We start from the raw sequence: 10,426 nt of genomic DNA on the forward strand, positions 1-10,426 counted from the left end.
GCACGACCATGTGATGCTAGGGCTCGGTTCCTAGGGACACGACCGTGCAGGGTTGCACGACCGTGTGCTGCTTGGCCTCGGTCATGGGGTGCACGGTCGTGTAAGGTTGCATGGCTGTGTTCTGATCTGCCTCTGGTTTGGCCGCACGGCCGTGCAAGGGTTGTACGGCCGTGCACATCTTCCCTTCTGTTTGGCCACACGGTCGTACAAGTTTTGCATGGTCGTGTCCTCTGGCTCGCTCCAGTGCGTCGATAAATGCTGCTTTCGCTCCGAAAGTTATCTCTGTCAACACAAAACCAAACAAGAGCAGATATCCATACAAAAGAGTATATACGATGAATACATGATAAAAGAGGCGATCATACAAAGGATACGTACGTATAAAGTAAGCGAATCTGCGTAAAAGTATGCATAAACTATCATAATATTTACGCACATCACACCCCCAAACTATGTTCATGAGCGTCTAGCAGTGTTTCATAATCCCTAGTGCATTCGCCTAAATCTATCAACTAGTTTCATTGATAAGCATGATTGTGAAGTTACCTAAGTATGACCTAAGCATAAGTTCTTTATGCTCGGTGCAATAAGTAGCTCAAACTCTTCAAGTTTTAATTATTTGTCCTAGTTAAGTCATCATACGATTGAGTTCCTAATGTTTCCGGTGATAAGCACTTACCTGCCACATACTTGGTTCATTTTTCTTAAGTTACACAAAGTCTCAAAGGATATTTCTCGGAATCAAGAGAAACATAATATTCATTTCTCCAATAACCTAACTCGATCTCAAAGGAGTGAATTGTCAGTTTCCACTCACGACAACTGTTTTTTATTCCTTATTTATTTATTTATTTATTTATTTTTCTTTTTTTTGGTGTTGTGTAGCACTAATCACACATGCGGGATGCATATGTTGGGATTTAGATTTTTCCAAATAAGCTTTCATGATCCGAGGTTGTCCAGTAACCAAAATGTAAATAAGAAATCCCCATGGGAACACAAGTACTAACCAATTCGGATGAATCATAACTATTCCAAAAATATTTCTACTATTCAAGCTTAAGTACTTATGTGTAATGTAAATAAGATCCTTAAGGTTAGGCCAAAACTTATACCAAACTCCAGACATACTTAGCTTATTTCATGCTACTAGAGATGGATAAAAGAGATACACCAAACATACTAACACTATTTTGACAACTCATAAACTAAGAAAATGCTAGTCATTTTACTATCAGACAAGTAGCAAAAAAAGTAGAAGGTTTGATGTTCTCACATATGCTTCAAAACCATAAATGCGAATAAACAACGCAAAGTGCAAATAAAAACATGAAACTAGAAAAATGCAGATAAACAAAATAGACTAAAAATAAAGATATGAAAAGCAGAAAGAAAATGTAAAAAGAAAAGAAAACCAAAAACTTGACTCAGGTTGTGCGAACAGACACAACTTTTCATCGTCCCGATGAAATCAATACGGTGGCGGGGTTGAGAGATAAGGAGGTCCCCGATGTGTGTCAGGGGGGAATCTAGGCATACCAGGAAGATGGACAAGGTGTTGATGATATTGATATAGGGCATCTACTTATTGTCTAGTGATATCCATATCATCCATAAAATTTCTCATTCTTTCCTGGTCAACATCATAGTCCTGAACGAACCCTGTCACCTGACTATAAAAGTCCCTAGTGAACCAAAAATGATCCTATACCTCCCTAAACTGATCGTCGGATAACTTGAAGCGACCCTCCAACAATCGTTGTTGGGTATTTTGCTTCTCATGAAGGGAATCTAAAGAGGTACGGAAGTTAGAAAAATCAAAACTAGAGGATCCCGTGCCATATGCAAAAGAGTGTCTAGGAGGGTCCGGATATCCGGAAGGCTGCGAGAGTCCTGATGACGAGGGCTCTTGGTGGTACTCGGGTTCTTCTACAATAGAGGGTACAGTCTCGGTGTGAATCAGTAATCACCCAATTCGTGGGGTCGCGAACTGAAGTGCGCTCGGGGCAAGGAAGTGGTAATGGAAAACCATTGGTTCTAGGGAAAGCAAACCCACTCTCATCCCGACAAATCATTTTCATAGCAAGATAAGAATCGATGTCGATCTTGTCATTGCCATGAATCACCTCTAATCCATCAAGTGCACAACCCAGATTGAATGGTACTTGGGTGATTAATCCACCCAACACTATCATCCCCGAAGATGCCTTAGCTGCCCTCTATAAAGTTTGTAAAAAATGAAATCCCGAATCAAAATCAACTTTATTTAACATTGCCCAAAGACAATACAGTTCTATCTTTCTAACTACCCATCACTCTCTCCTCGACCAAAGATCGTTTTACTCATCACTCGGTGAAGGTATCTAAAGGTCAGGTTTTGCATGCGGGATGCTTTGGCTCTAGAGGGCTCATAAGGGACTTTTGATCCGGTTATCGACGTCCAAAATTCATTCCACCTAATTTCATCATCAAATCCTCGGACACCACCAATGGGTAAAGCAAAACAGTTATTGAAATCACTAAAATTCCACCGAACTTCTTTATTCATCATCCTAAAAGTTATGACCCCTACATAGTAATCTTCAGAAGAAAATTTAACATCAAGTAATCTAAAAAATTCAAGGACTAGGTGGGGGTAGGTCAGTGCATGAGCGTACATAATATCATTCCAGTCTAAAGAGCTTATCATCCAATCTACATCATCTCTAATTCCTAACATGTCCATAGTAATAGTATCCATATATTTAGTACATGTAATTTTCCTGCGACAAGGATATCATATCTAGCTTTTTGTTCATGATTTCTAAAAATGATATTGAACTCGTTTTCGTTACCTTCGTCGCGTGCCACCCTTTTTCCTTTGCCTTTCAAAGTAGAAACCTTCCCTTTGCCTTTGTCGCCTCCTGGTGCATCTCCTTTGCCAGATCCACCGCTTCCTCAATGAAGTCTTTTGAAGATCTGCGACATGGTGCAAGGTTTTGAAGAGTTTCTTGTGGAAATGGGTCTTGAGGGAGGAGAAGAAAGGAAAAATAGAGAAGTTTCTTCTCTCTTTTCGGATTTGTGGCTTGAAGAAGTGTTAGATCTAAGCAAAAGTGAGCTCTAGAGGGCACGACCGTGTCTTATAGACACGACCGGGTTAAGTGTAACGACCACCCTTCTTACTACTACTACACTCTAAGGATGACCGTTACTTAACTAATAACTCTACTTAACCGGTATGATTAAAAACCTCGAAGAAACCCTACCGAAAAATTTCGGCAGAGTCTCCCCTGTACCGGTGACCATAATCATTAATACATAACATAATATACACAGCCACAGGCGGCTGGAACACATATCAAACACACAAAAGGAATAACATCACCACGCAGTTTAATGAAATCAACTCATGCAAGTAATGAATAGCGGAAACAAAATAAAAACATACAATTAACTAACAGCGGAAGACTAAATGACTCATCTAATACATTCTTAATAAATGACAATCTTAATAAATTCTTAAACTAAGTCCCAAGGCTTCCATAGTCCTGGCATCACACACCATCCGCGCCACCTTGTCGCCTTCCTTGCTAAATCTTTTCTTTTCTTTTATCTGCAGTAAGAGGAAGTGTAGTCTATAAGCAAAATTTGCTTAGTAAGCGCTATCTAACTCACAAAATCACGAATGTGCATGTATACGAAAAGCACTAGAAACTATATGCTCTAAAAAGAAATAAAGCATATACATAACTGCTCATGTCAAACTAATAGCAAAGAAAAGCTAAGGAATCTACTCATGTAATTCTAATAGTTAATCATGCTGCTCATCTAATAGGTAAACATGAAAACTACTCATCTACTAGACAAACATGGTAGAATAAAGAACTAATCTTACTGATTTTTAGAACTATATGAATCTTATTTCATTTGTTCTAAACTTAATCTTTAATACTTTATGTTTATGTAAAACTCGTTTTACTTGTCCAAAAACTTATACTTATAATACTTCAAAATAATAATCAACTTCTTCTTGGGCCCAGGCATAGTACCATCTTATGCGCGTTCCCTGATAGGTTGGGGTAGCGAGCCACCAATCCTAAAAGAGCAGACCTCGGTCTACCAGGGCCAAGACCTCGGAATTGGACACCTGGATTTGTTTAACGACAACCTCGGAAGTCGGGTACTAGCCTCTTCTTAAAAGTAAAATACTTATTAGCTTATTTACTTCTTCTTTAAATTCCTTGGCATTTTAATAGACACCTTGTGTGCCAAAAATCCCTAAAGTCTCGACTTTGGGATCTACTTAAGGCCTCGGCCTTTTCTTTCTTTTCTTTATCTTTCTTATACTTATCTTTATCTTTCTTATACTTTTCTTAAACCCAAAATACTGTTAGGGTATCTTTCGTATGCATCTATGAATGAAACTAACTATGTAACACATAATCATGCATAGAATACAAAAGAAATCTGACATACAATAGTTATAAAAAATCTGCACTAATACTTAACAGAAATCTGCATACTAGCTTAATAAAAATCTGCATAATAGCTTAGCGAAAATCTGCATACTAGCTTAACAAAATCTGCACTTGCTTAACAGAAATCTGCATACTAGCTTAATAAAAATCTGCATACTAACTTAACAGAAATCTGCATTTAATGAAAGAAATCTGCACTTAAAATTCTGCACGCTAAGCTAACAGAATTCTGCTCTATAAGCTCTAAGATTGCCTCGGCAATTAAACAGTGAGCTAAAGTGTATAGTAGCTCCAAAGGTTGTTCACACTTAGTAATTCAACACAAAACTAAAGCTAGATAAGGTCACAAACAACCTAAAAACTGAAACTATTTCATACTTTAGGAACCTAAAGATTGAGACTCATTGTTCATAACACATGCACCCAAACTAAATCTGAAACCTAATACATAAAACCGAATCTGATATGAAATTCAGTCTACTAACTTTATAATGGCAGAACATCAATTCAAATCATCTTTAGTCTCAATTCAAAGGATTCGGTGCATGATTAGCATCTAGAACTTGTAATACCAAACCGTATGCTTACAGGATAAGGAATCAATTCACATAACAGTCATCAACCAAAAAGTAGACAACTCAATTTCCTTGGCAGTTTTCAATTTTCCAAAAACCAACTCAAGCTAAAACCTGCTGGGATTTTCAAACCTATGTAAAGCTTTGAATTTCTCTTAAACTTCTAACACTTCAATACTAAGGTAAAAATTAACAGAGTGTGGCTGATAATATTTATGGAATTCCTTCTAATATGAACAACAATTCATAAACAGATGCAAGGAAATATAGCATGGCAACTAATACTGAAAGAAATACCATTCTAAGGAACTAAAACGCCATTACAAGGATTCCAAAAATAAAAGTAGAACCAATAAAGACGTACTAATCCGGAACCTGTAAAATTCCGAAACTTGCAAAGCTCAAATGATCCGAAACAGAGAAAACAAGGAAACTCATGCAAAGCTTCGGGAACAAGGAGAAAATCAAGGATTAAACGTCGGAGCTATCTTACTGCAGGTGAGTAGCAACTTACCTCTTGTTCTAGGACTTACAGCCAAAGAAGGTGGCTTCTAATACTTCTAGGGCTTGCGGAGGACTCAAGCTCTCGGAAACTCCTTCATCTCCACTTGTTCTCCTCGATAAGGTGATCACGATGGTGAAGAAATCTTCGGAGAACGCCCTCGCCGGCCGCCGGAACGCCCCTTGCTTGCTGCTGCGGTTTCGCCCGACGAGAAGCGCCGACGCGAGCGTGAGAGAGGAGGGGAAATTTTGGTTTCGGCTAAAACCTAAGTTCTCCTTTTAATACTCTCATATTTCTGTTAACTAGTACTACTTAAATATATTTCAATATAGATTTAGTTAAGAAAAGTTCGGCTGGTCTTTTGGTGGGCTGCGTTCTGCTTAAGGCCCGGCGCATTGGTTCAAATCCTGGCTGCAACCTATTTTCTTCCTATTATTTCTTGCTATTAACTTCTATTACTTAAATAAAATTCTTCCTTTACTTAATCAAGTAACAATTGCTAGCCCAGTTGGTTAGCCGGCTTTTAACCGAATCAAAGGTTTAGGCTTCGATTCTTTCGCCGCGCACTTTTTATTCCAATTTATTTTAAACGTTCCAACTATAGCTTAAATATATTTCACTTCCATTTATAATTAACAAAATGTTTGCAGACCAGTTGGTTGGCTGAGTCCGTTAAAATCTAGTTCGGGTCCGAGCTCTTGGGTTCAAAACCCAGCTTTAACACTTTTATATATATATATTTTTTTAAACTTCTTTCTCTTGGTAAAAATACCAAACAAACTCCAAAAATTACGTAAAAATACTCTAAAAATTCCTAAAAATCTCTAGAATTTTTCTATAGCATTTCTAGATTTTAATAAGGTCTTTTGGGACTCCAAATCATGAAATTTAGGGTGTTACATTAAGTATGGATCTGCACGGTCGTGTCGATTGACACGACCTCCTCTTTTCTCCACTCGGCCAAGGTTGCACGGTCGTGCCAACTGGCACGACCTAGTCTTTCCTCTTCTCTGAATACGTCTCACGGTCGTGCCAATTGGCACGGCCTGAGCCTTCTCCTTCTCGAGCGGTCTTGCACGGGCGAGCCGAGTGGCACGACCTATGCCCTCCTTCTCTCTGCATAGGCCACACGGCCGTGAAAGGTTGCACGGGTCGTGGCCTCCATCCTGCTGTTGGCTTCACACGGCCGTGTGGGATCACACGGCCGACTCTTTTAGGCTCACGGTGACTCGCCTTTCTCTCTTTTGGTTCCTTCGACGCCTCCACACCCATGAAATGCTCACAGCCAACTCGTGGAGGCTCTGCACATCCTGAAAATAAATACCCAAAAGTGAAGAAATAATAAAGATGCTCAAAACAATAATCTAGAATGAAAAACCCTTGGGTTGTCTCCCAAGAAGCACTTGTTTTATGTCTTTAGCTCTGTTGGTGCAATCTTAGGTCAAGGTTGACCTGGTTGACCTGACTCGAGTTGACCTGACTCGAGTTGTATTTTGATGTTTGACTTAGGAAGATTGTTGGTGCAACCTTAGGTCAAGGTTGACCTAGTTGAGTTGTATTTTGATGTTTGACACTCGTGGAAGAGTTGTATTCTTCATATGGGACAAGAATAGATGTTTGGGAGATTATTGGTGCAACCGTAGGTCAAGGTTGACCTGGTTGACCTGATTCGGGAAAGAGTCCAAGTATGGAGACTTGGCAACGGAAAAGTCCAAGCAGGGAACTTGGCACTGGAAAAGTCCAAGCAGGGAGCTTGGCACGCGAAAAGTCCAAGTGTGTAGACTTGGCACGGGAAAAGTCCAAGTATGGAGACTTGACATCGAAAAGTCCAAGTATGGAGACTTGCACGGAGAAGTCAAGCAGGGAGCTTGGCGAGGGAAAGTCCTAACTGGGATGTTAGGCGGTGTGGAAAGTCCTGGTGAGTGAAGCCGGGAAAGTTCTAACTGGATGTTAGGCGGTGTGGAAAGTCCTGGGGAGGCAGTGGGAAAGTCCTAACTGGATGTTAGGCGGTTGGAAAGTCCCGGTGAGTGAAGCAAGGAGAAAGTCCTAAGCGGGATGTTAGGCGGTGAGGAAATCTCGTGAGTGAAGCCGTGAAAGTCCCGTGAGTGAAGCCGGGCAGGAAAATCCAGATGGATCGGGGATGATCGGACATCCGGTGTTGAGGAAAGTCCAAGTAGGTCAAAGGGATTGACCGGACACTTGGGAATTTAGCAGGTCAAGGAGTGACCAGATGCTAGGAAGGAAGTACCAACAGGTCGAGGTTGACCGAATGTTGGTTTGGAAGGCTTGGGACTTGGTTTGGGCAAAACCCAAGTCACTGGGTTATCTGATCGGTCCGGTGACCGATCAAGAATCAGCAACGATGCCACTGAACCGTAGGGGGATCGATCTGTGGACCGACGCCTGATCGGTCTGTGGACCGATCAGGAGCTTCCGATCGGTCGTGGCGACCGATCCAGCTATGGCCTGATCGGCGACCGATCAGGAGAGTTCCACCTCTGATCGACCTCTGATCGGTCCGGGACCGATCAGGCCTGATCGGTCCAGGAAGGCTCTAGCAGTTGCAACGCAACGGCTAGTTTCTTCGATGTTTCTTCTTCGCAGGTATAAAGGAGACGAGGGCATCTTCCGTGCCACTTCTTCTTTCTCTTCTCTTCTGCTCTGGTGCTTGAGCTTTGTTGAGCTCTTCTTCGCAAGCTTCGCGTGAGCTTCTTCCTCGACCGACTGAGCTGCTGCTGTGGTTGGCGTCTGAGAAGCTGTTGCTTCTTCAACAGTCGACAAGAAGGCAAGGGTTGCTTACATTTGCTGTGTATTTACTTCTTGCTTCTCTTGTATTTGTACTCCTTATCTTGCTGTTGCAAGAAGTAGTTGTGACGAGGTTTCTCCACCCATAAGGAGCTCATATTTAGCCGGTTCTCCGGGGACTCATCCACCGACGGATTGGTAGGCTTCGTCCACCTTATGGACACGCCGAGGAGTAGGAGTTCATCTCCGAACCTCGTTACATCGGTTTGTTTTTCTTCTCCTTAGTTTCTTCCTTGTATTTCCGCTGCGACTAACCCTACTTGTAGGAAGAACCGAAGATTTGGGGGGCTATTCACACCCCCCTCTCTAGCCGAGTACAAACGATCCTAACAAGTGGTATCAGAGTCAGGCCGCTCTTCGACGGATCAACACCCGGGGGAGCACGGGCTAGAGATGGATCTCTATGGAGAAGATGTCACGATTCAACCCTTCTACGAGTCTCACGACAACTTCACATATTGGAAGGTAAGGATGATGTATTTTCTTAGGACTAATATGTTAAATTGGTTTTGTGTACAAGAAGGGTTTTCCCCTCCGATGGATGAGGAAGGAAAACCTATCAAGAAGAAGGTGTGGACGAAAGAGCAAATCCGACAATCCGAAATCAATGACGAGGTAACAAAAATCATTGAATTTGCTTTACCTAATAATGTTTTGTGCAAGATAGATAGGTACAACAACGTCAAGGAATTGTGGAACAATTTGGCAAAATTCCATGAAGAGGAGCCTAGTGAGCCAAGTAGCTCACATCATGGAGGAAGCGAATTGGGAGTTGAGGGCTACTCAACATCCAAGGAAGAAGAGGAGGAGAGCTCTTGTTCAAGATCGGAGCAAGAAGAGGCATCTACCTCCGGAAGGGATGAAGAAGAAAGCTCATCCACATCCACAACCCTAGGTAACTCAAACACTGTGATTTCAAGCAAATTACACATAATGTGTTTTGAGTGTAGGAAGTTTGGGCACTACAAGAGTAAGTGTCCAAAGAGGGTTAGAAAGACTCCACCGGCACCAAAGGTCAAGGAAGCCGGAGTCCCGACATGCAAGAGCAAGAAGCACGTGGTGTGCTTCCAATGCAAGCAACGGGGACACTATAGGAGTCAATGTCCAAGGGGGAGGCAACCTCACAAGGACAAGAGGCCAAACACATGTAAAGGGGGAGCTAAGGCAAACCCTAAGGTAACATTTAAAGCTCATTCTTGCAATTCTAGTAGGATGCATGCTAGTAGTCTTATTGCCATTGTCAATAATGATAAGCATGTTAACACTAGAAATCGATACATGTGCTTAGGAGCCAAGCATGTTAGCCTAGATAAGAACAATTCTAGAAATGCTAACCCTAGAATTAACTCATCTAAGGCTAAGGAAAATCTAGATAGAAATCCCAAATCATCTAGACGCATGCCTAGGAATACCTCAAAGAAAAATGATAAATCAAAACTTGAGGTATTAGAGAAAGAAAATCAAGTCTTGAGGTCAAGACTTGACTCTCTAGAAAAGGCTCTTAAGGATTTGACTCTAGGGTCTAGGGGTCAAAAACCCAAGTCCAAGGACAAGAAAGGTTTGGGTCACAAACCTAAGTCCCAATTGGTCAAGCCCACTTATCATAATGTTTCATTCGATTATGGAACAAAACCTAGGGCTAGGAAGACCATTACCAAGGTCACAAGGGGAGTCACCCCTATAGTTGACCTTGATGAGACCCAAATGACCAAGGCTTTAAAGCCTAAGAGGGTCATTAGGAGGGTTGCTAGGGAAGTTATCCCTAGTGAATATTTAGTGAACCCAATGAGCTCTAATAGGTATTGGGTTCCTAGGAGTATCTTCTCTACCCCATAGATGGGTTAGAGAGTGTCAACTCCGATTAGAAGGGTAGTTAACCCAACTTTGAGGAAATTGACACTCAAGGAGCATTTTCAAGGTTTTGAGAACTTTTGAAAATGAAATGGAATTATCATTTACTCCTTTGAAGAGTTAAATGTGCCTAAAGATTGAAAATTTCATTTTTAATCTCAATTGGCACAATTTTGGAAAATCTAGAGAACTCTCGAGGAAAAAGGAAACATGCCAAGTTTTGAGGATAAATTTGA

This window comes from Zingiber officinale, chromosome 5B (genome assembly GCF_018446385.1).
Source record: "Zingiber officinale cultivar Zhangliang chromosome 5B, Zo_v1.1, whole genome shotgun sequence".
Taxonomy (NCBI): Eukaryota; Viridiplantae; Streptophyta; class Magnoliopsida; order Zingiberales; family Zingiberaceae; genus Zingiber; species Zingiber officinale.